Source organism: Argiope bruennichi, chromosome X1 (genome assembly GCF_947563725.1).
Source record: "Argiope bruennichi chromosome X1, qqArgBrue1.1, whole genome shotgun sequence".
Taxonomy (NCBI): Eukaryota; Metazoa; Arthropoda; class Arachnida; order Araneae; family Araneidae; genus Argiope; species Argiope bruennichi.
In genome coordinates, this window is record NC_079162.1 from 91,946,769 (window position 1) to 91,973,469 (window position 26,701).

The following is a 26,701-nucleotide window of genomic DNA, read 5'->3' on the forward strand; positions in this document are numbered from 1 at the left end:
CACTTGCATTATATTCAGTAGTTTCAAGAAGTAACTCAAGACTCTGGTATCGAAGATCAATACTTTTTAACTTCCTTGGCTTCCATCTAGTTCATTGTTCTATGACAAGTGCACCATAATTGCTTTTTGGAGAACAAATTGCTCAAACATATGATATACTTGTCATATTTCCTGACTGTACTATTCTCCACAAATTTTTACGCAACTCTTTCAGCAGTATTTTTGTTTCTGCATATATCAATGCTCTAAATGAAAAAATATAGCTCTTGATGGTGCTCTTTTAGAATTTTACGTTCACTGTTCATAAACCACTGCCACACTGCTTTCAGCACATGAAACTGACAGAGTAAGTAAGTAGAATTAGGCCATATTTCACTCGGAACTTCTTTTTCTTCCAGATCATCATCTGTCTTTACAATCAGGGGCCCATTTCACAATAAACAACATTTTTCAGGGTAACACTCACAAAGAAGTTTCACTCCTTCATGAAAAACATTAGCTCCTTTTGCATTTGTGATGATGCACCAATAGGTACTCCTCCAGCTACACCTGGAGAAATAAAACAGTAAACATGATGATTTAATCTGTCCATGTGGTTAGATGCATTAACCATTATCAATTCTTGAACACTGCTAAAAATATCTATATTCAAAAGAGACATATAAACTTATTTATATATTTATAAATTTTGATATTAAGTTAATAACTAAACAGAGTTCAGTTAAAATTCCAATTTGCTGAAAAAGGACTTCCTAAAAGTTTAGAGCTCAAAGAAAAACCAGAAATCTTGGGGAAATCCTTAAAACACGAAACCATTAGGAAAGTTGTTTCTTCATTGCAAGTTAAGTCAGAAATATTATGATTTTTTTTCCATAACAGAGTTGAAATATTCAAGAAGCAGCTAGTGCTCACCACTTTACATTATTTATCTGCAATCTGTTTCTCGATACATAATACATCAATGTTTCATATTTTAGAATATCAATTTATAAGTGAAGCATTTTTTTAATTGCCAAAAGTAGGAATATTATTTAAACTCTTTTTTTTTTTCCATAAAATTAATTTTTTTGTTTTCAGATAAAACATAGATAATTTTTAATATTATACTTAAATTGAAAAAATTACCAAAAGAAATAGCTTGATTCTCAGTTCATTTATTTTTATCTCTCTTGATTCAATTATGTTTCTCTTATGTTATTTTGCATACATATTCAGTGTGAATCGAAATGATTTATATACCATTTAATTTCATCTAAATATCTTAATAGATATAACAAATTTGCAGATAGACATCTTAATTTAATAATTTTAATATGAAATAAAAAAAATTAACTCTCTGTGTGTTATTTTATTTTACATGCATATTCAGTAAGAATTGTAATGATTTCTATACCGTTTTAGGTCATCTAAATATCTTCATAAATATAGTATATTTGAATATAGATATTTTATTGTAATAATTTTAACACGAAAATTGAATAATAAATTGACCGAACATTTTCCTTCAAATAAAAGCTTGCTTTTCAAGTCTTATTTTAATAATACTTCATTGAAAAATTTATACCTGTGCCAATTCTTTATTTTTAATATCCGAGATGCAAAAATTAGCTATATTCTCATTAATCTCAATTATTTTATACTTGTACATCCCTGGAATATTTAATTTTTCCATTTTGAAATAGAGCAGACAAAAACGTATGCAGGAAATAAACAACACGTAGGGTTGCAGCAGCTACACATCGAAAGTCTGTGCGAAAGAAATCGACCAATCACAGTATGTTGGCATCCTTTGCCATAGAGTTAGTCTGTACAATTTGCGAACTCGTTGCATAAACTGAATGAATTCTACTTAACTCTTTGCAATATTATGTTATATATCTTAGTTATGCATATATTGTTGTTTGTTATTTTTCATTATAATTTTCTGTTTTGTAATATTTAGACTACTTTTCTGTTACTTAAATAAGAAAGCATTTTACTGTGTCTTAAATTTATAAAATGTTATCTCAATATAAATGAAAGTCGTGTCTATGCATCTGTGTCCCACATCTTCTAAACGCCTAAACCGATTTCAATCAAACTTTCCAATGTAATTTTTTATTACAAGAAAAAAAAACCATTAATTTTTTTAAATACAAATATTATTTAATTAATTAGTGATTAACTGAAAATTTGTCGCTTTTCAGAATTAACTTTGAAGAAAATTATCTTAAAAGAAATGCCTTAATATCAAGTTAAAATTCAGAATTTTAAATTTTCAATAATATTAAATTCATTTCTGTATATTGTTTTTTTCATTATTTTAAAAATTTAATGCAGATGATTTTTAAATACGTGACAGTAAGACAAATCCATTATGCCACTTTTTTTTAAAAATTTTCTATTTTTTTATCATTTGCAATTATTTTATTGAATTAAAGAAGCGAATTTAATAGTGTCTGAAAGAAAGTATAATGTTATATCCTTCATCTTCCAGCAAACATAAATGACCAAGGGCAGTCAATCATGTAGAATGAAGGAATAAAAGGATTCTATGCATTGTAACCTATTAAAAATTAGATTTTACATTAAAAACATTATGCATAATATATTTTAATTCAAAGTAACAGCAGGTTATCAGCTATTAATTTATAATTCATAAAAAATAAATTGCTGATATCGTAATAAGTTGTTACAGCCTTTCCATTGGGATATTTTTTCCTTCAGTGTTGAAATTTGTGCTCTCGCTTCAAAGGAAATGAATGGGTAGGTGAAGTAAGTGTTTTGGTAGATTTAAGGCACGTCTTAAATTTTTCTGATATTTAGCAGGGATTTTTTTATATTAGTTCAAAGTAACAAAATCTTAAATCCTTATATTTCTATGTGTTATTCATTTTAATGTTGTGTTTATTGTTTTACTGAAGTATGCATTTTCTGCTCCATTTATCGATAGTCAAAGATCTTGGATTATTGCAGTGATTCTAATTTAATCCTGCACAGCATATTTTCCTTTACTGTCAGTTTTGAATGTCTCAAAGTTTTATAAATGTATCAGAATATAAACAGTGCTGGGAGCAAATAAGAAATCAATTTAGAAACACAAATTGAATTTCGTTACTAATAAGCATTAATTTTTCCAGTTAAAAAGAACTGCAACTTTATTAAACAGTTTAATTACAAAAAAAAATGATACAAATATGAGTTGCTACACTCTGTAATGTTAAAAACAAACTTCTTCCCCTCTCCACTGCTAATTTTTTTAATAAACTGAATCTTTTTTTGTTATATCCTTAGTTATATGTTATATTCTTAGTATTTAAATTATCAAAAAGTATTTCAACTAATTAAACTATCACTTTGCTATTATTTAATATTTTCATCATGTACTTTATTATTAAAATAATTAAATAGACCGCAAAATATCACTAGCTAAAAGTAATAAACAGAAAAAGTAAATAGGGTTAAAAAAATAGAGCAAGGAAATTCAATGGAATTTGAAAATATGCAATGAACTTTTATTACCTATAATGGGTGTCAAGATCCCAGGGTTTATTTTATTATAATTATGCTGCTTTTTAAATGGCTATTGATATAAAATTATGCAATTTGGGTTTTGAACAAAAAAAAAAAAAGCTTTATAAATTAATGCATCATTCTAAACATCAAGGAGTAAATTAAAAATGATTAATTGAACAATAAAATGATTAAATTTGTATAATAAGTGCTTGAGATATTAAAATTATCGTAGAATTATTACACAAAAGAAAATTCATCTGTACCAGGAATGAAAAAATTTGATTCTGAAAGATTTGATCCAGAAATTATCAGATCTGTAAAAATCATTAATTTCTCAACTAAAAAATATATATATTTATATACCTTTTGATTTTATGTACAAATATATTTCATTTTTACTGAAATATTTATGACCAACCTTTTTTCTTTGAAAAATGCTTATTTAATTGATAATGAATAAATACAAATTAAACATTACAAAAATCTTACTGACTTTTTCTTATATAAAAATCAACATTACAAAATATGTGTAAAAATTAAACAAATCAATACAAGAGTGGTAACTTAAATTCAATTTAAAGTTGAATAAAGCAAAAATATAGCATTTATATTTACAATTACAATTAGGAAAAAAAACTATAATAATAAAGAAAATGATAGTATTTATGTCAAGCACAAAGATTTACTAGAATAATGACATTATACCAAAGAAAACAATGTTTACATTTTTTATAACCAATTTAGAAGAAGCTATAGTGTAACTAATTAAAAAGACTATTTCTAGTAATTTTATGATAAATATAACTTTTAATTAATTCTAATATTTTTGAAAAATAAAGTATTCATTATATTTGTAAAGCATCGATATAAACAATGGCATCACATTAAAAAAAATTTCTATGAAGAAAATATTTATTGAAAACATAACCATCAATTTCATAACAAATGACAAGAAGTAACCCTTTCAAACATATGTACAATATTAAGTTTATCAGTAAAATATATAATGTGAGAATAGAAATAAAAAGCTTTTCTTTCTATCTATTTTAAAGCGGTTCTTAAGCGTTAACACATTAAGGACCGCTCACGACTTTTCTCGTGTTATGTGTCCCCTCTGTTATTACTTCATAAATAACAAATTTATGAATATTTTAGAACGTACAAGTTTGCTCAAAAACGTGCGGTTCCAAACGTATGTCTTGCAGATTTCTTTACGGTCCTTAATGTGTTTATAAATTATAGAAATATTAACTTAAACCCTAATATTAAGCAATTACCCCAGCAACTTAAACCCTAATATTAAGACAACGGATTATAAACCTTCCGCTCTTGTGCGCATGCGTTAAGTTGGGTTTAATTCATCAAAATAGGGGTGAGAGGAAAAATGAAAAGAGGAGATATTTACATTTAAGAACAAAGGAAGCTCGGACTACATAACGGTTTTGAGAGACAATCCACATAATTAGTAATACTGACGGCAAAAAGGTAATAATGCACATTAAAATATTTTTTATCTAATGTAAGAAGCATAAGCTTTATGATGTTCTTAAAATTTTTAGCAATTGCTTTTTACAAAATAATAATGATCGTTTTTATATTAATATGCTTCGTTTTTTATAAGTTATTAAATTTTTTGACAATATTTTATGCTTACCAGCAATGGATAATCCAGGGTTTATTCTATTTAAAACATTTTATTTTCATTAAAGGAATTGCTGTAATAATATTATTTTAAAAATTATGATATTATATATATTTTGATATTTAAAAACATTATTAAGGATTTTTCTGATTAAAAATATTATTTTTAAATATATTTGTACATATTATATATATTTTGATATTTAAAAACATTATTAAGGATTTTTCTGATTAAAAATATTCTTTTTAAATATATTACATGAAATAATTAGCAAAATTTTACCTTTAAATATTGCCTTCCTCACTTTTTGCTGAAAAGGTGGCTTTGCTATCATACTCGCTATCACTTTCTTTTTCATTTATTAAAGCAATTCAAAGAATTTTGGACATTTCTTCAATAATAGCATCCTTTTTCCAATATTTCATTTCAAGTTTTTCAATGTGTTTACAATGAGACTGCCACTGATCATTAAACATTTTATGTATGATCTCTTTTGTTTCTTGGAGTAATTTATTCATTTCCATGTCAGCTGTGGGGTTGATATCTCTGATTTTCATATCTGTACAAATATTCTGACTGCACTGATGTTGCAATAGTATGCTGGAAGGCGAAGTACTTAAAAACTGTTCTTGTAACATAATATCAAATTTATAAATCCTTAATTTGGGAGTATTTAATTTTACAAGTTGTAATAATTCCATTTTTATGATGAATGATAGAATTTGTTGGCAGCCAATATAAAATTTCTCTTTTGTAGCTATTAGAGTTTGGAACTTTATTAACCTGTACAGTATGATACGGCGTCTTATCAATTACAACCACAGCATTTTCTTGCAAATAAAGAAACCATTTTTCTTTATTTGCCACTTCTAAAAAATATGCATCTGTCTGTGATAGTCCCCTTTCGTATTACTTGCATTATAGAATGAGATTTGTTTTATACAGAAATCCCATGCTTTATCAATATGCAATTTTTAGTTAAAATAAAATGCAGCCAGAACTGACACTTGCATGCACTTGAAAGAAAAAAGTGAACAAAAAAGTATCTCATAGGGGGAATTTAAGGTCAAATGTGAATTCTGAAAATGCGCTCATCCTTCCACATCTTACCACTTAATGAGATGGAATCGTTGAAAATTGATTGTCTTAGGATACTGAAACGAACTGTAACTCAATATACTTTTATTTTCATTGCTGACATTATTTATATACAACAACAACAAAAGAAAACATTTTCCTCATAGAAAATTTTACATTCCTAGTAGAGGAAATATAAAAATGAATATTGTGATAAATATACATTTTTTAACTGTGCAATACTCATATAAAAAATAGAACAAATAATTCAAAGCCTTTTCAAGAAAAGATCTAATATTTTTTAGCATTAGGTTGATTTAATATTTTCTGTGAGGTTATATTTTCTTTTTTTGCGAATTTGAAGACCTTAAGATGGATGACCACATGCTAGTCATTCGTTGCTTCTTGCAATTCCAACAGTTCTTCTAGCAGTGGATGTAGATTGCATTCTTATAGCCACTCTAATCTTTCTCTTTAGAGTAACAATGCTGCAAGAGTTGTCAGCATTGTTTCCTACTGTCCTTCAATTGAATATTTTTTCTAGATGCATTAAAGCCTTTTAATTGCAGGGGGTAAAATTTGCAGAAAATCAGTTCAAACTTTTGAGCACTGTTGTTGTATTTATATTATTTATCCTAACATTACAGTTTTTTCTTTTGAAATTCACTATTACAGAACTTCTAGATAGATATCTACAATTCACAGACAATTTTTATTTAATTTTTTAAATATCCTATAAAAATAATTATAAAAATTTACAAAGAAAAAAAAAGATGTTATCTTGAAATATATATTTGATTATTAACACGTAAAAGTGGAAATTCTTTTATCTGGAATAACATGCTTCTAGAAAAATTTCAAAGATTTTACCTTTTAATTTTTGTAATATGAATTTAACGTATGCCATCTATATGAATTTAATGCATTCCATCTTCTCCAAGTGCCAAATACACTATTTGATGTTTTTCTTTTGCTTCAACTGGATTAAAGTTTTTACCATGAACACTATAATAATAAACAGCAAACTGGTTTCTCAAAACTTCTCGAACTTTCTGGAAGAGCAAGAACGGCAAGTATTTAAAACATCAATAGAGTACACTTCATTACCATATAGAACAGAAAATAGACATAAATTAGATTCCACCTTTTAATATGTTCTGGCTTGATGGGATTGGTTGAATCCAAAGCTTTTTTTTTCAAGAAAAAATCTTGGTGCTGCATTTTGCAAATTAGGAAAATTACTATAATCTTCTGCTATAATAATTTTCCAGTGTGGTTGAACAAAAGTCTATCAAGGTAATAATTTTATATGCCTTTATTTGTGATAGAACTTTATCCTTGAATATTCTTATGGCCACTTCTGAGGTCTCTGATAGTTTCATCTTGAAAAGCAAGACACCACAATTCTAGCTTCTCATCAAGTAATGATTCCATAATGGAAAAGTTGGAATATTAAATATGTTTATTCTGCATTGTGTCATATTAAAATATATTTGTTCTGCACAAGCTGGTATTTTGGCATAGATTCTTTTCTGAAATTGGGATCTACAATTATTTTATAGGAGACCATTTTTAGAATCCCAAAGCCATCTTCAAACAGTCTGTCCTACATGAAAAATTCAAAGGTAATGATGACTTTCAGATCAAATTTTCTTTAAAGCAGAAACTTCAGCAACTGAATCAGCAGTAATGAAAGTTGTCGGACTCTTTTTATGAAGGAAAGCTGATTCTTTTAAAATATTCAAAACTAAGGCAAAGCTTTGTTTATATGAATCTCTGTTTGCCTTTTTATGATTAAGATCCAATTAGTACTGCTCCTGTCATAGTATGAATGTCGCAGAAATACTTTCCAGATCATAGGAACTTGTAGAATCGACAAAAATGATCTCTCATGATGTTGATAAGATCCAAGATCTTTTCGTAACAGGGGTCACAATCACAACAGCAAAATGATTCTCTTCACAGGCAACTTCTATATTGTTATCTTCATAAGTTGTTACTTTTTCCTTCAATTTCTGGAATAAAAAGTAAGCTTATTTTAGAGGTTCAGAAATATGAATTTTTACTTCATAACAAATATCTAATATAATTGCAGGAGCTTTTATAAAGATGAAATCTTATAAGTAATTAGCAAATAATAATTAAAGATAAGAAATTGAAAATGTGTTAGTGTTCTTATAAAGACATATGTAACCTACATGTTAGATAATATATAATAATAACATTATATTTACTAACAATAACATTTATCCAATATAAAAGTCTATGAACCTTATTATGTATGCATCACTTTTCTGATATCAACTTTTCTATATTTTTTTCAGCCATCTAAATAAAATTGTTCAGCATAGCTCATAAAAATAATTAATCATAACCCTTATATTCATTTTATCCAATTTTTTAAATCATAGCCAATCACTGAAAGCACTGTGCACTTTATTGGTCATGTTTATCCTCACATTTCAAACTATAACATAAATGCTAATGGATATGTATTAATCACAAATGTCTAAAAAAATTAAAATAAATCAAATTTATGATTAAACAAATATGAAATATAAAAATTAAACATACAACTGATCTTACGAAACGATTAAAAAAATACTGTAAATCATTATAATAATGGCCCACTTAGGTCTTAAATTTAGAATTTGCAACTCATTTCAATAATGCCAAGCCCATTCCGAGATCTCAGATGAAGTCTCAATTTTTCATACCAATATTCAATTGTTCTTCAAATAGGATTAATCCTACTATTTGCCAGATCACTTGACTGGAAATCTGACTTCTCCAGAATTTCTTTGTGGTATTTAGCTGCTTCTGCAGGTCCTGTACCATCATCAAAATAATCTTTGAACTGTTCTCTGCAGTCTTCAGGAGGAAGAAATCTAAGTTTCAGCAATCATAAGACTGTGTACAGGAAAAGGAATAATAGTGATTATTCTAGCTAATCTCCTCTGAAAAGGTTCAAAGTGGAATTTTGAAACTGATACACTTCTATCAAATAAATGAAGATGATCTGATGCAGAGAGTGGATTTATAGATTAAATTCCTGAAATTATTACTTGTAAAAAATAATTGCTCAAAAGAAGTATTTATTCAATATAAGATCAGAATAAATATACACTCTAATTTATTTTCATTGTGAAAGTAAATAATTAGCTTTCATCAAAATACTGAACTTGCCGAGAAATTTATTTTATGCATTTTTTTGAATTACAAATTTTTTAAACACACATTCCTTCCTTCTTCTTGGTAAATGGCGCCTTATTGAATGAGCTATGTTGGCATAGAAATTTTTCTAGCAATAATGTCAGTAAAAACACTTCATAAGAGTCCATATAGAGGCGTAAAATATATTTTTAAAAAAAAACTCTTTATTAATATTTAAAACTAAAATAATAAAAGAAGGAAAGCTAATATGAATTTCGAAACTGAGTTTACCAGCAAACAAATCCTTTTCTTGAAGGGCATGATTTTTACTGTTCCACTGAGTATTTGTTGAGTTTCAATTCTTTCATACATTCGTTGATATCATCCACGGATTTTAAGTTGCACCTAATGGAAACTATTTCATAATTTCCGACAATTTCATTTTCGGAGGTAAATTGTTGGCTTTTATATTCGGACGAATATGCTCGACAAATCCATTTTGTCGGGAAATAAAGGGTAAAAATATAGAGAGAGGAAGGAATGAAGGTGTGTTCTCCGGCGTATGCTCTAGAATCGTAGTTCTTAGCTTTTGCCGGGTTAACAATAATCGAAATTCATGAATACCATAATAGTTGCTTAAACTATATCTGATGCCACCATACATATAGAGAGAGATCACTCAACAAAGCACAAAAACAAATGCGTCCTTCTCACATTACTAAGTTCAGTCCTAGCAATACGAACTGAAACTATTTCGAAGTTCGCATCTAATGACGTCACACTCTCTTAGCAGCATGCGCGGCGGTACGAACCAATGCTATTGCGCCCGATTTTCTTCCATACACGAAATTAGCCAGGGAAGGGGAAAATACTTTTCGGTTTTACTTGGCGATTTCCAGATTACGCCAAGATCTCCGCAGACGTAGACGAATTCGCGCTGTTACCCATGATCAGTGATTGTGAGTTCTGAGTTGGTAGATTCGCTGGATTGGGTAAGTCTGGGGCTTGGGTGGAAAATTGGTTCGATGTTGGAGTGTATGTAATCTCGGGTCTTTGGTAGGAGGCAGGTCCACTCCGGGTGGATTTTCCAGAGGAAGAGCGAAGATGCATTTCGCCTTGGTATGGGAAGTGTGCATGGGTTGGAGTATTGTCTAGGTTTTTGTCCAATGAAGGATTACTGTATGGCTCATGAGAACTTTGATTGCGATAAGATAAGGGGAATTTTATGATTGACTTTTAATTTAATATTTATTTCAAATTAATGTGGTCGAAATGAGAAGGTTGGTTTGTGAGTATTAGCATTAGGTTATTACTCACAAATCAACCTTCTCATTTTGTTCTCATGAGCCATGCCGTAATCCTTCATTGGACAAAAACCCAAACAATACTCCAACTTCTGCACACCTCCCATACCAAGGCAATTTTTTTTTCGTGTGTGGGATAGAATTTTCACATCATTTAAACAGTTATATCAATCAAAGGTAAGCACTGATTACATATTTTGAGGTTTAGTTATAGAGGGTTTTGCTATGGAGGCTGTTCAGATTTAATTACAGAGTTAGATTTAGTTATAGAATTTGCTTCCCTGATTACCGTTGAAGATAGTCATAAAAAACCTTGCTCTGTTTCTAAAGTTTTTTGAACAAATAGTGTAGCTAATCCAAACATGCATGAGTGAACGATGATTTAATTTTTAGCAAAATGGAATTTATGAGCAGTTAATTATTAGCAAAATAGAAATGAACCTTCAACAGATAGGTATATCAAAGCGTTATCGTTTGCCAGTAGGATTTTTGCAGGGTTTTTTTTATAAATATCTTAAAATCTATTACAGCTATGTACGTGATGTTCAGATTTACAGTGCTCTAGTATTTCAGCTTTGCTCTTATAAAAAATATTTTACTATGTTACTGGTAACATTTTTCCCACGATCGTATTTAAGAATTAATAATAAAAAAAAATACTATTTTTATGTATTAACTTATTTCATTACTTTGTTTTGTAAATTTATGTTGTTATTTTTTTTAACAAGCCGAAAAAAATTTGAAAAATATATTATAGTTTCAGAGATATCACCCAACGTTTTCACGATTCATTTAACATAGGAAGCGTCATTTTCCAAAACCTTATAACTTTCGAATCTTTCATCAGCAGCTTAAAATTTTTTTTGTAAACTTATTTCATAACGAGCAATCAATTAAAAAAAAAGGTTGGCATAATAAGAAAATTTCTGTTAATTTTGGTTAATCCGTTTGTTTGTCTATCCAATTTAGTAAAGATGTGATGATAAACAGTCTAGTTATAGATGTGTCTCATTTTTTTTATTATTATTTTTTTCTTTTTTGAGGACTGTACTAGAAGTTTGAAATTTTATATACTTTTGTGCCCGTGGTGATAATAAATTATTTTAATATTTTCGAATCTTAATTACGAATTAATCACTAGACAAATTAAATTTTCATTCCGTGCCCTGGGCTCCACCCCTTAACCTGTTTGGAAATAATTGATCTCAATATTAAAAATTAGAAAATAATTAAAATAAAAAAAAACCTGCTGTTTCGTACAATAATAAAAATGTGCTTTTAAAAATTGTTTGTATTAAATTTAGTTAGATAAAAATGATGATACTTATATCAGAATCACCAGTAAAACTATGTTCTTCCAAAAATTAGCTGATGAATTAGGGTTGATCCGATTTCAGAGAAATATTTGTTGAAAATTAAGTGAAGAAATATATTTTATAAGACTATCTGAAATAGATAAAAGACAATCGGAAAAACTTAAAAGTGCATAAATTTAGTTTTAGTTCAGTTATTTTGCCGTACCATTTAAAAGCAAACAGTAGGGCTATTTTTGAACTGCGGTCAGATAACGAGGATGATGCTGCCTTTGATTTCATCTCTCCAGGATTCAGTGCACTACCAGCGGTAAAACGTTTCGCTAGTTTTTTTTTTTTTTTTCGTGCACACTTTTTTGCCAATTTCTCAGCAATAAAGCCGTGATCTTACCACCAGACCACCACGGGCCCTTGAAAACATTACTTAAATTATAGAGAATGTGTTAAGGTTATAGATGGTTTTAGAGACTGTCAGAAAAGGAAAATGAAGAGAGTAATTGAAAAGAACTTCTTACAAGTCGCAGGACTTGATTCTATAATCAATGTTTACAGATAGCCGTATTGGGTTAGTGAAGTTGAGCAATAAGAGTATTGATATCAAGGAAAATGGCAATATATATTTTAGTTGTAATTTGAAGATCTAAATCAATATTATTTAATGCATTATTTTAGACAACTATTTTAAATGGCTATTATTTTGTTTAAGAGAAAAATTAATCAAAAAATCTGAATAAAACAGGGAGTATTAGTTATAATATTTTAAACAGCTTTAGTTATATAAAGTTATGGCACGCGCATATGATCACACATGATCAAAGAAAGATTATCACAAATCCATGTTTCAAAATCGAACGTAAAATTAATATAGGAATGGTACCCTCTTGCAGTTGTATAGCTTTCAAAAGTTAGAGCCATAATGAGAATGAGGAAATCAATGAATTCCTATTTCACTCTGACCTACTCTTTCTATAAAGCAATTTTCAATTCTTGGAAGATTCTTGGAGGAAGATAAGTTGCAAATGTCCTCTCAAGAGCGTCTCAGACATATCCAACGAGTTTAAATTTGGAGATCTTGGAGGGCAGTTCTCCCCTACTTTCCAGATAATAATATAATGAATTTTGTGCTAATGATTTTTTTTCTCGAAGGTGCAATTAAAATGTTATGTATCGATAAAAAAATTTCAATTCAATATTTTATTGTTTGAGAAATTCAACAAAATCTGCAAACTTAAAAAATTTTTTTATCAATTATTTGCTATGGCAGTTTTAAAGTAGAACATTTTTTTCTTATGAAAATAGTTTTTTTCCCTGTTATTTATATACATTGATAAATGATTAATTTGATACAAATTTCCATCTTTTGCAAAATATAAATTTTAAATTTATTATAATTTTTTCTCAATAATATTATTAATTTTCTTTTGAAAACAGGTGTTCTATATTTGAATATAAATGGAAGAAGAACGGAAATATCATGAAGATTCTGGTATTGTATTACATTAATAATAGAATATAACTTCTGGAAATTATTATATGTTGATGAAAATGTATAAAAAATAGCCCACTTTTTATTCTGAAGGCTGAATTATACTAAAGAAAAAGCTATTCATAAAACTTGTTAATTTTCCAATATATCCTTAGGCCGACTATCTTGACTTCTATTATATTAAATAATTTCGATAAACATATAAGATATTCTGTTGTGTATAATTAGGGAATTCCTAGAAGGAATTTGATCTATGTTTTAAATATATCTTCCATTGATTATTTTCGGAATTAATTTCATCGACATTAATTTGATATATATTAGTATGACTATCAACCAGTCGTATTTTTTGAGCAAATGTTATATAACCTATAATTTACAGAATGATGTAACGCAAAAGCTTTTTTTTTTAAATTCAAAATTTGATTTCGATAAGAAATTGTTACTACGGTCACATATTTGCCAAAAAAAAGTTTTCGTTAAATCGAAAAGTATTTAGATCTCCTGAAATGGGGTTAAATTTTGAATTTTTTTTGGCCAAAAAAATAGAAAGATTTTTTTTGTTTAAAAACATAAATAGAAAACAAAATTTTGTTTTTAAGTATAAAAATGTAAAGTTTAGATTGTTAATCGATAATAAAAGAATATCTGTGGCGTGTGAAATTTAGATATCCTTGATTAGTAGTGATATTATTGATTTTTTGCGAAATGGAGATCTATTGTTGATAATTTCATTTACTTCCAGTCTACTTTCTAACTCAGAACTTTCTTTAACAATACAAATAAAAGCTATTTTAAGATTGAAATGCTTTCAATTGCTCCCTCTTTTTTATTTTTATGAAATTAAGCCTAATTTGGGAGTAAGAGAAACAAAATGAAGTAAAACTTTAAAAGATATTTTATGGAAGTAAAGTTAAATACCTGACTGTATAACGAAAATAACATAATAGAATAGAAAGCGAATTTTTTCCCAGGTCAGAAATATAAAATTTTGAATATATTATTTTGTTACCAATATGCATTATTTAGAAACTACAACTTCTCCTTTAGGTTAATATCCTTTTATTTATTGTCTGTATTGCAGTACATTCTTTTAAACTAGAGAAAAACTTATTTTGTGACATAATTATACTCAGGTGTATGTCATATCGATTCCCCTCTATATTGGAGATATGTGTCTGAAAATCTACTCTCTTTTTCTTGAGCCTGTGACAAAAGTTTCATATCTAATACAGCAAGATATCACCTAGAAAGTGCTGTTTTGCAGGATTTAAATGTTGTAATGTCAAAATGACGAAAGATAAATCGAAAGCATTTCGTGAAAGGCTGAAATACCATGAAGATATTAGTTGCACTTCAGAAAAAGTAAAGAAATCTAAGTGTAAATCTGTTAAGTTAGCTATGCAAGAAGAGGACATATGTTTGATTGAAGAACAAGATTCAACATATTTTGAATGTATAAATCCAGGAAAGGGTTCTTGAAAGACGTAGTATCATTAATATTAAAATTTTTGGAGGAAAATTGCATTGTTGGGGAAAATATTAAAGCGTTTAGTTTAATGGCATCGTAACAAATATCAAAGCCTTTAATAAATCGGTTTCATAGTCCGAAAATGCGTTAAAACCCCCAAGACAAGCAGCGTTTTGTTTATTTCATTTAAACGAATTTCTTATCAGGAAAGTTATAGTGATCTTCCATAGTTCAACTTCGAAACTTGTTTCTTTTAGCTACAAAATAGAAAGATGTTTAAGAAATTGTCAAGTTTTATGAACTGTTGAGTGCAATAAAATAGCATTTTTTCAGAGGCTGATTTTAGTAAATTGAGCACAGGTCAAAAATACCTTTAGAATATATGTCATACTGTAATAAAAGGCGAATGTTCCCAAATCCCAGTGATATTTTTAATAAATTTATATCTTCACAATATGGTTGGCCATAAAATTAGTGGCTGAAAAAAAAACTATGAAGGTATTTTCTATTATTTTAAGCATTTCAGTAAGGGTCTATTACGACAGTTTCGATTTCCCCCCCTACTGAGACTTGAACTTTGGCTACTATGTGGGAAAACATGAAGTGAAATTATTCTTTTTTCATATTTCTTAAATTATTCGAAAATGACGCATTGAATCTTAACAAAGAGTTGCATAGCATAACAATGTGCATAAAATAAATACCAACATTACATATTTTGGTACCGAAGTATGAAAACTAGGTCTTATTAAAGTTCAGACTGGTTTTCCTGGTTTTCAAAAAAAATCATCTTCTTTCCGAAAGATGATGCGTACAATCAAATATGTTACCTAAATAAAGATTATTCACAAAGATATTCACTTTTATATGTATGTATAAACATGTGTATACGTTGGCGGAAAAAACCCAGAGCGTTATTGTGTTGTGGAAGTTTGGAGAGGGTGTTTCAGCTAATGCTCATCACATTTACTTCAACACGGTTCGAAAGTATGATATCCATGCTAAAAATTACTTCTTTGTAGCTTTTAAACAGGACTTTATCTATATATCTGTCTATTCTTAACCAGTAATAGGCATACTCATCGAATTTACTACTATTTTTTTTAAATTTGAATAGAAGGAAGAAAATATAGCTTATGAAATTTCTGATAATTATTATTGGAGAAATATTATGTGCAAAATCAATGATAAGAAACTTTTTAAGTAAGTAAAAGCATAATTAGAATACATAAGAATACACATTCACCATTTGCGTTCATAAGATGCAAGCTGTCATTCACGGTAGCGTCCCTTTCACAGAACAGTCCACAGAAGATACGAGGAGTAAAGAGCTTGATAGTTAAAACATTCTAACATTAAGCGGAAACCATAAGATAACTGTTGGACTACAGTCACTTGTTCAACATCTTTTCTAATCTTTTTCAGTAATTGAACTTCTTGATTTTTGTAAGTTTTAATCGGTATTAGTGCGTTTTTGGTTAGTTTTGAAATAATTGATGTCTCTTTCAATATTGGTACATTATATAAGGACGCATTAATTTCAGAGCAAAAATTCTTGAAACATTATGATATGTATTGTTTCTAACTTGCTGAATGAAGCATGCGTATATAGGAAAGGAAATTGAAAGTAGATGATATAGTACATTCAAAAACTCCTATAGAACTGCTTCTTTATAAGAACAATATCTAAAGACAGAATTTCTATTAGATGCCTGAAGCCAAAACGTCTTTGTAAATGAATGGATACGCCGAGAAATAGGGCGCTTATAAAGAATTGAGAATGAACTGTAGACGTAATGGCATGACAAATTACAGTTGAATTCGGCTATTGGTTCAGCGCCTTAATTTTTCAAGTTGATTTCTTCCATGAATAAAACCAATGAATCAGGCATAATATTAGAAAACACGGGTGGTATTGATATTAAAAAACAATTTAGTATTAGAAAAATAATTAGACACCTGATCTAACACAGAAGGTATAGCTTGAAGAATAATTATAGCTGCTTTCTGTACCACTTTTAACTTTCTTTTTAAGAATCAGATCCTGTATACTTCCGTACCATTTTGAGAAAACATACAGTATACGTCTAGTAAACAAAGAAGGGTTGAACCATTCACTTCGTTGGAGATCTCTCACAAGCCTATTAATATACGGCTCAGAAAACTTATTCTTAATAATTTTTTCATGAGGCTTTATGTCGAAATTAATCACATTTTGCAGTTCAGAAGGGGTAAATTGACAGTCATCATTAATTTCAAAGTACAAGTGTTTTGTCCATAACCTGAACTATATATTCGTCAGAATGGCGGCATACTTTGTTATCTCATAGTTTTGCTATAAATTTAATAAAACATGCATTATGATGCTTACCATCAATTACGATCAAATCGATTGCGTTAATAACGCGCAGCCTCACAACTATCGCCCAATCATGTTCCCTTTTCTTTCTATTCTTTTTTTTTTTTTTTTTTTTTTTCATTACAGTATCTTTAAATTCAACTGTTAAAGCAATTTTATTTATTTATTTATTTGGAACTCTAGCCTTTTCTTTCTCCTCTACTGTTTCATACCCATACATAAGAGGGGGGGGGGCGATGTGTGAAATCTATTTGAGTGATGATTTTAGCCTTTTAAAATGTTAATTAATATGCTAATTCGTTAAAAACTGATTTCAAATTGTTGGGGCGGTGTTAAACTTATTTTTAGAAATATTATATTTTCAATTACATAATAGTTATAAACCTGAATTATGAAATATTTTTAAGGAATATAATAAAAATTTCAAGGTTTCCAGCCCTCTTTAATTAATGCACTTTTGTCTCAAAGACATGCATCTATTTCGAGTTGCCACGTCACCGGAAAATTCAGGAAAATATAGGATTGTCGTTTGAAATGGAGCTAATCCTGTCATTTGATACAGCATTAGCTCCATTTTTTGCAACCATGTCTTAAGAAATTTTTAAACAATAACAAATTTGTAATATGCTTTGATGAAGTAGCTTAATTTTGATAGACCTTGTTCATCCTAAAAGTTTAATAAGACTGAGAAAAAACGCCAATATAGGAATAGTGACTACAAATTACTTGATTACTAGTGGAGATATTGAAGTTATAAGAAGAGACCTTTTAGAAGAGTTTCTATATTTGTCAAGGATGCTATAAAAATATTTGAAAGCATGTCCAAAAAGTTTGCTGTTTTAGAAGCTGTTTCATGTTTAAAAACTAATGCATTATTTTGTGAAAACCGAATGGTTAATTTACTTCAACTTCTTTCTTCCAGAGCACAAATTTCCCTGAAATGTTCAGAATGCGCAAAGATCCAATTTCAAATTTTCCGGAAGAAACCAAAAAGTTAATTCAAAGAACAGTTTGATTCATTTAATGAAAAAAAATTTCCGCATTTTGAAGAAGTTGTAAAATAATTCTTTTGTTATTACATGCCATGTGCAATAGAAGTTGATTCTTTCAATGGGCAACAAGAGTTTAAAACACGACCTATGAACAGATAGGTAATAAAGAATACATTAACTCATTTAGCTTGCAAGTTTTTTAATATGTTCTTATTAATACAATAATGTTCTCCTTTATTATTTATTGTTGTGTAAATCGGAAGTTTCGTGTGGATTTAAAATGATCGAAGCATATTGAACAAGAATAATACAAGAATGTTCTCTTATTATTTATTGTTGCGTAAATCAAGAGTTTTATATGGATTGATAATCGAAGGTATTACCCTTAAAAGCCTACTAGAAATTCATCGTAGAATTATTATTGAGGTACATTTATAACGTTTATTAATTTGCGGCACTCTTATAAACTTGCAATTGTTTCTTGTTTTACAGAGCCTGAAGTAATACTTATTGAATCTTCTGAAGAAGCAGATGCGGACGGAAATAATGTAATAATTTGCTTCCTTTCGATAATAACTTGTCTATTTTATTTTCGTATCATTGTGTGCGTGTGGAGTTGAATTCTTTTTCATATAGCATTTTAATTTATAAGTTTCACACGGAGATGAAATTATTATGAATGATTTTAAAATATTCACGTAAAATGTGAAACCAAGATAGGAAAATAGTGAATATCTGCATTTGATTTAATGGAAATAAAAAGGCATATATATATATATATATATATATATATATATATAATCTATGAAACCATAACGAAATCTCACGAAAATTCTTATATTTTCAAGATTGTATAAAAATGTTTGTAAAAAGATAAATTTTTAAAATGCTTTAATCGGTATTCAGCAATTTGTTTTATTGAAATTCTATATAGTGATATTTCTCTTTAATAATTGGGAAAGAAGGAAATCTCAGATAATATTTTTGTAAGTTTTTGTTTCTCAGCTTTGAAGAAATATTTTACATTTCTTGTAAATAATTTTAATAAACTCGTGAAATTTATGAATATATTTTAGTACATATTTTTACTATATGAATGTGAAGTGGGTAAATGCCAATCGTATGATGTAAAATTCAAGAAATTATGTATTTCCTTAATATTTTTCTTTCTTCATTTAATATAAATGATGTGTATTGTTATTATTTCTATTTATTAAAATAGATATATTATTCTTGTTTTGATTTCGTGATAATGTTAAAGATTTTTATATTTTTCTTAGTCACAAACTATATTATACAGGGTGTCTCAAAGACCTTGACCGCGGCTTTTATTCCTTAAATATTGATTGTAGACATATACAGTAAATTACAAAGTTGCTTAAAAAAAGTTCAAAACGGTATAAAATCGATTAAAATTTTCAGTTGATTAAACTTCAAAATATACAAAATTTAAATTTTTGTACGGATCCCTTACAAAAAATTACCCTTCAGTAAAATGTGTCCCATCCTCAAATAAGGTCATGTATAAAATTTCAGAATTTTATCATGAAAATTCTTAAAGATATGCTAAAAAAAGTTCGAGGAGTTTCAATCACAAATTAAATGCAAATCTTTACAGCTTCAGTGCAGATCACGCGACGGAGGAATGCAACATAAGAAAATTAAATATACTTCATATCTTTAGTTTTAAATACAAATTTTAAAATCTATGTTTTCTGAAACCTACTTAAAACTTTTATACCATGAATTACAGAATATAACTTAAAATTAACACAGTCAGTGAACTTGTAAAAAAATCTTATGTATTCATTCATTAAAGTAATATTTCCTTTATGTAATCTTTCCTTTTAGTTATTATTTCTGCAAATTTTTAATATCTTTGAACAAATAAATAGTAAAATTATTATTTATTTATTCAATCATTGCTTTCTTTGTTAATTTGTGTACGACCCCTAAAACACGAACATCCAACATGATTTTTTTCTCTTTGCGAACTCATATCCAGGCATTGAAAAGTGTTTTAAGTCATCATTTATGTAGTATCATATTTTTGAGACTTTTTGTGATAAAATGCTGAAATTTCGTACACGACCATATCAAAGGATGTGGCACATTTTATTCTTTGGGAATTTCGGGATCCGTATAAAAATTTAAATTTTGTATTGTTTAAACTTTAATCCCTTCAAAACTTTAATGGATATCAGAGCAATTTGCACCCTTTTTTACACAACTTTGTAATTTACAGTATATGTCTACGATCAATATTGCTGGAATAAAAGCCGTGGTCAAGGTTTTTGTGACACCCTGTACATGTTTGCAGCTTCATTTAATTTTCATAATTAAAACTGAATAACAGGTGAATTTTTAGAAGAGCTGTGGTATATTTAATTGCCATTAAATATGATAATTTTTCTTCATTGAAAGAAATGCATTCTATCATTTTTAAACATATGTAAAAAATGTAATTCTATTATCCATAATTGTTATTATGCAGATTATTATTGTGAATGAAATATGGCTGGGTCGAGTGATTAAGTCTTATTTTTAGTTATTTTAAAAAGGATTTTGATAAAATTATGATATAACTTTAATTTTCTTGAAAAATTTGATTTAAATTCGGCATATTTTTGAAAAAAAATTATCGGAAAATATATAAGTTGTCACTTATATATTAAATGATTAATAATGATGAAAGTTATTTTAGTTTTGGTCTAGTATTAACTAAATGTTTATTTCATTACATTTAGTTAATCAGAAATTTTACTGCTCAATATTGAAAGATCAGTTTAATAATTATGTATTCGTTTTGATTATAATGAAATTACTATTTATCCGTTAAAATTTTCTTTTGTTCATAAATAATTCAACTATTTAAAAATTGTTATTTTCTTGAAAGACAGTGTTTTTTTTTTTTTCAATTCCTATTGGCTAAAAATAAAGTTCAGAAATTATGCTTTTTTTTGTAGGAAAATTTGGATATTGAACATGCAATTAACTCGGAAGAAATTAGTGTCTCTAGAGATGAACGTCTTTATAGAGAAATACCAAATGTAGAAGGTGAGAACGAAAATAAATATTTTTTTTTATTAAGAACTCTTTTGAATGTCTAGTGTTTCATGTTTTTGAAGATGAGGTTTAATTTCCACATATTCTCCTCATTCTCTTAGGCAGGAGAGTTTTGTAATTTGGTGTTTTACTGGATTCGATGACATTACACTTCTCTTTTAATTTTCTTTTCACGAAACCGTCCACCTCCAGTTTATATGACATTAGACTTCTCTTTTAATTTTCTTTTCTCGATACCGTCCACCTCCAGTTTATATTAGAAATCCACACAGAAATCTTAATGCAATGTTTCTTCAGAAAGTTTTAAAGACTCTGCCATCTTAAATGCACATGCTTAGAATTTTAGAGATCTCCTTAACAGATGCCACTCTGTTGTTTAAGGCATCTTCAGTTCTGCTATCGCACGATGCGTGGAGTTTTTGGTATTTCATAATTACGTTCACGAATTATTCTAATAAATTTGGTTTTTGATGGTGTTTGCTCTGGACTGGTTTTCTTACGTAAACAATCTTCTTCAATCTTCTTTCTTCCATCAACAAAGCCAATGAATCAGGCATAATATTATAAAACACGGGTGGTATTGATATTAGTAAACAATTTAGTACTAGAAAAATAATTAGACACCTGATCTAATACAGAAAATATACCTTGAAGAATAATTTTAATTGCTTTCTGTACCAACTTTAACTTTCTTTTTAAGAATCAAATCTTGTATACTTTCGTACCATTTTGAGAAAACATACAGTTTACGTCTAGTAAACAAAGAAGGGTTGGACCATTCACTTCGTTGGAGATCTCTCACAAGTCTATTAATATGCGGCTCAGAAAACTTATTCTTAATAATTTTTTCATGAGGTTTCATGTCGACATTAATAACATTTTGCAGTTCAGAAGGGGTAAATTGACAGTTATCATTAATTTCAATGGAAAAATTTTTTGTCCATAACTTGAACTATATATTCGTTAGAATGGCGACATACTTTGTTATCTGATAGATTTGCTAAAAATTTAATAAAACATGCATTATGATGCTTACCATCAATTACGTCAAATCGATTGCGTTAATAACGCGCAGCCTCACAACCATCGCCCAATCATGTCTTTTTTTTTTCTATTCTTTTTTTTTTTTTTTTTCATTACAGTATATATGAAATCAACTGTTAAAGCAATTTTATTTATTTATTTATTTGGAACTCTAGCCTTTTCTTTCTCCTCTACTGCTTCATACCTCTACTCTTCATACATAAGAAGGGGGGTAAACGATGTTTGAAATCTATCTGAGTGATGATTTTAGCCCTTTAAAATGTTGTTGGGGCGGTGTTAAACTTATTTTGAGAAATATTATATTTTCACTTACATAATAGTTATAAACCTGAATTATGAAATATTTTTAAGGAATATAATAAAAATTTCAAGGTTTCCAGCCATCTTTAATTAATGCACTTTTATCTCAAAGACATAAATTTATTTCGAGTTGCCACGTCACTGGAAAATTGAGGAAAATATAGGATTGTCGTTTGAAATAGAGCTAATCCTGTCATTTGATACAGCATTAGCTCTATTTTTTTCAACCATCTCTTAAGACATTTTTAAACAATAGCAAATTTGTAATATGCTTTGGTGAAGTAGCTTACTTTTGATAGACCTTGTTCATCCTAAAAGTCTAGTAAGACCGAGAAAAAACGCTGATATAGGAATAGTGACTACAAATTACTTGATTACTAGTGGATTTATTGAAGTTATAAGAAGAGACCTTTAAGAAGAGTTTCTATATTTGTAAAAGATGCTATAAAAATATTTGAAAGCATGTCCAAAAAAGTTTGCTGTTTTAAAAGCTGCTTCATGTCCAAATCCACATTTATTGACAAACTAATGCATTATTGTGGGAAAACCGAATGGTTAATTTAATTCAACTTCTTTATTCCGGAGCACAAATTTCCCTGCAGTGTTCAGAATGCGCAAAGATCCAATTTGAAATTTTCCGGAAGAAACCAAAAAATTAATTCAAAGAAAAGTTTGATTCATTTAATGAAAAAAATTCGTTTAGATGATTTCTATTCTAATATTTTGATGTCCAAAGAATTTCCTCATTTTGAAGAAGTTGTAAAATAATTCTTTTGATATTACCTGCCATGTGCAATACAAGTTGAATCTTTCAATGGACAACAAGATTTTAAAACACGATCTATGAACAGATAGGTAATAAAGAATAAGTTACCTCATTTAGCTTGCAGGTATTTTAATATGTTCTTGTTAATACAAGAATGTTCTCCTTTATTATTTATTGTTGTGTAAATCGGAAGTTTCTTGTGGATTTAAAATAATCGAAGCAAATTGAACGAGAATAATACAAGAATGTTCTCTTATTATTTATTGTTGCATAAATCAAGAGTTTTATATGGATTGATAATCGAAGGAATTGCCCTTATAAGCCTACCAGAAATTCTTCGTAGAATTATTATTGAGGTACATTTATAACGTGTATTAATTTGCGGCACTCTTATAAACTTGCAATTGTTTCTTATTTTACAGAGCCTGAAGTAATATTTATTGAATCTTCTGAAGAAGCAGATGCTTCATGTGGCGACAAAAATGTAATAATTAGCTTTCTTTCGATAATTATTTGTCTATTTTATTTTCGTATCATTGTGTGCGTTTGGAGTTGAATTATTTTTCATATAGCATTTTAATTTATAAGTTTCACACGAAGATGAAATTATTATAAATGATTTTAAAATTTTCACGTAAAATGTGAAACCAAGATAGGAAAATAGTGAATATCTGCACTTGATTTAATGGAAATAAAAGGGTATATATATATATATATATATATATAATCTATGAAACCATAACAAAAACTCATGAAAATTCTTATATTTTCAAGATTGTATCAAAATGTTTGTAAATAGATAAATTTTTAAAATATTTTAATCGATATTCAGCAATTTCTTTTATTGAAATTCTATATAGTGATATTTCTTTTTAATAAGTGGAAAAGAAGGAAATCTCGGATAGAATTTTTGTAAGTTTTTGTTTCTTAGCTTTGAAGAAATATTTTACATTTCTTTTAAATAATTTTAAAAAACTCGTGAAATTTATGAATATATTTTTGTACATATTTTTACTATATTAATGTGAAGTGGGTAAATGCCAATCGTTTTATGTAAAATTCAGGAAATTATGTATTTCCTTAATATTTTTCTTTCTTCATTTAATATAAATAATGTGTATTGTTATTATTTCTATTTATTAAAATATATTATTCTTGTTTTGAGGAAATCTTCCATTTAATTGAAATTTATAACACCGCACCATTATTGTTAGAAGAGCTATAGTCATTTTCCCAAAGTATTGACGATTCTTCGAGAAGGAAGCAATTTATCTATTTTTTGAAAAAAAGTTAATTCTTGCTTCACTTAAGAATGAAAATCCGTAAAAATCCGCCCAAAAATAATTACTGTTAATGTAGAAAATGATCTATATTTTGTGATAATGTTGAAGATTTTTATATTTTTCTTAGTCACAAACTATAATATACAGGGTGTCTCAAAAACCTTGACCGCGGCTTTTATTCCTTAAAATTGATCGTAGACATATATTGTAAATTACAAAGTTGCTTAAAAAAAGAGCAAAATGTTATGAAATCTATTAAAATTTTCAGTTGATTAAACTTCAAAAAATACAAAATTTAAATTTTTGTACGGATCCCTTACAAAAAAATTACCAGTGAGTAAAATGTGTCCCATAAAATTTCAGAATTTTATCATGAAAATTCTTAAAGATATGTGTTGGGATGAAGCGAACGGACTATTTTTCTGGCGTATTATATCTGTTAGACTACGCTTCTGGCGCTTCGTTCCGGCACCATTCCTCCCGCGAACAAGATGCTGTGTGCGTAATTGTAAATACCTGTGTTCTTTTCTTTTCGTTTTCTATGTCCAATAAATGTGTTGTCTTCAAAACCATGCTGAGATTATTGAAAAGTAACAACAAATTGGTAGCAGAGCGTGGTTCTGGTTCGTGGTAAATGTTTCGTTAAAATTTCTAAGTGAACTATGTGACTGAAACGAAACTGTCAAAAACGAAATTGCCAGCATGGATAAATTAAATGTCCCTGAGCTGAATGGAACTAATTATTTCATTTGGGCATTGAAAATACAGGCAGCGCTGAGTTTGAAAAGATTGGACTCTGTTATATCCGCGGTGAAACCAGATAATCTAAGTGAAAAAGATGCACAGAATGGAACCAGAAAAATTCTGACGCCGTTGCTTACATTAAGTTATCATTGTCAGATGAACAGGCCCTACAGTTCGCAGCAGAGGAAAATGCAAAAATTCTTTGGGATAAAATAAAGTCAACATTTACGGGTCAAGCAGAAGACCGCAAAATAGATGCCGGCAATGAATTGAAAAATCTTCAAATGAAAAATAATGAATCGGCAAACGATTATGTTGCCAGAGCAAGAGGAATTGCTACAAAATGTCATTCTTTAGGACTGGATGTCACACCTAGGGAGCTCGTTTTTTATACAGTGCGCGGACTGAAAGGAAAATTCTCTAAAGTGCGAGAAATTCTCAAAACCCAACGTGACAAGTCAATGGACGAAATATTAGAAATTTTACGTGAAGAAGAAAATATCTGTTATTCACCGACGAGTACTCGCGCTGAAGGAATCAGTGCGGAAGTGTTTTATTCTAGAAAAAACAAAAGTTCTGGTGTAAGGCTCTGTTACATCTGCAGACGCCCAAATCATATCGCCAAGGACTGTTTTTACAGGAATAAAAATGCTAGTAGAAGTGCTCCATGTAATGAAAATAATCAAAGGAGAAATGCACAACATCGTGCCAATCAATCAATGAAACGACGAAGTGTTAGTGATGTGTTTACTACTTCTCATCAAGAAGAAAGCCTAAGTGATAAAATATGGTTGCTGGACAGTGGAGCTTCTTGTCATATGGCCAAAGACAGTATGTGGTTTGAAAAAATAATCCCTGAAACAAGGGATATTTATTTAGCTGGTAAAGACTTTAAAATTTTGTGTGAGGGAATCGGAACAGTTAAAACAAAAACTGTAAGTAATAATCCTAGAAATTTAACAATTACTAATGTTTGCTATGTTCCTGAACTAAGATATAATTTATTGTTAGTAACTTGTTTGATGGATAAGGGTTGTAAAATTAAATCGAATAATAACTGTATGTTGATTTTTTGATAAAGATAATAATTTAGTTACTAAAGCATTTAAAAATAACAATAGATTAGAATTATATTTGGAACCATTGTATAATTCAGAGTGTTATTTTTCTAAACAATCCACTAGTAATTATGAGATTTGGCATTAC

The 26,701-nt window shown here is 28.4% G+C and overlaps 1 long non-coding RNA gene across 1 annotated transcript; it reads left to right on the top strand.

Moving 5' to 3' along the window:
* The first annotated feature begins 10,778 nt into the window (after positions 1–10,778).
* LOC129958225 (uncharacterized) lies at positions 10,779–18,816 on the top strand. Its single transcript, XR_008783181.1, has 3 exons — positions 10,779–10,848; positions 13,416–13,470; positions 18,785–18,816. It is a non-coding gene; the product is annotated as an uncharacterized LOC129958225 (long non-coding RNA).
* Positions 18,817–26,701: the final 7,885 nt, after the last annotated feature.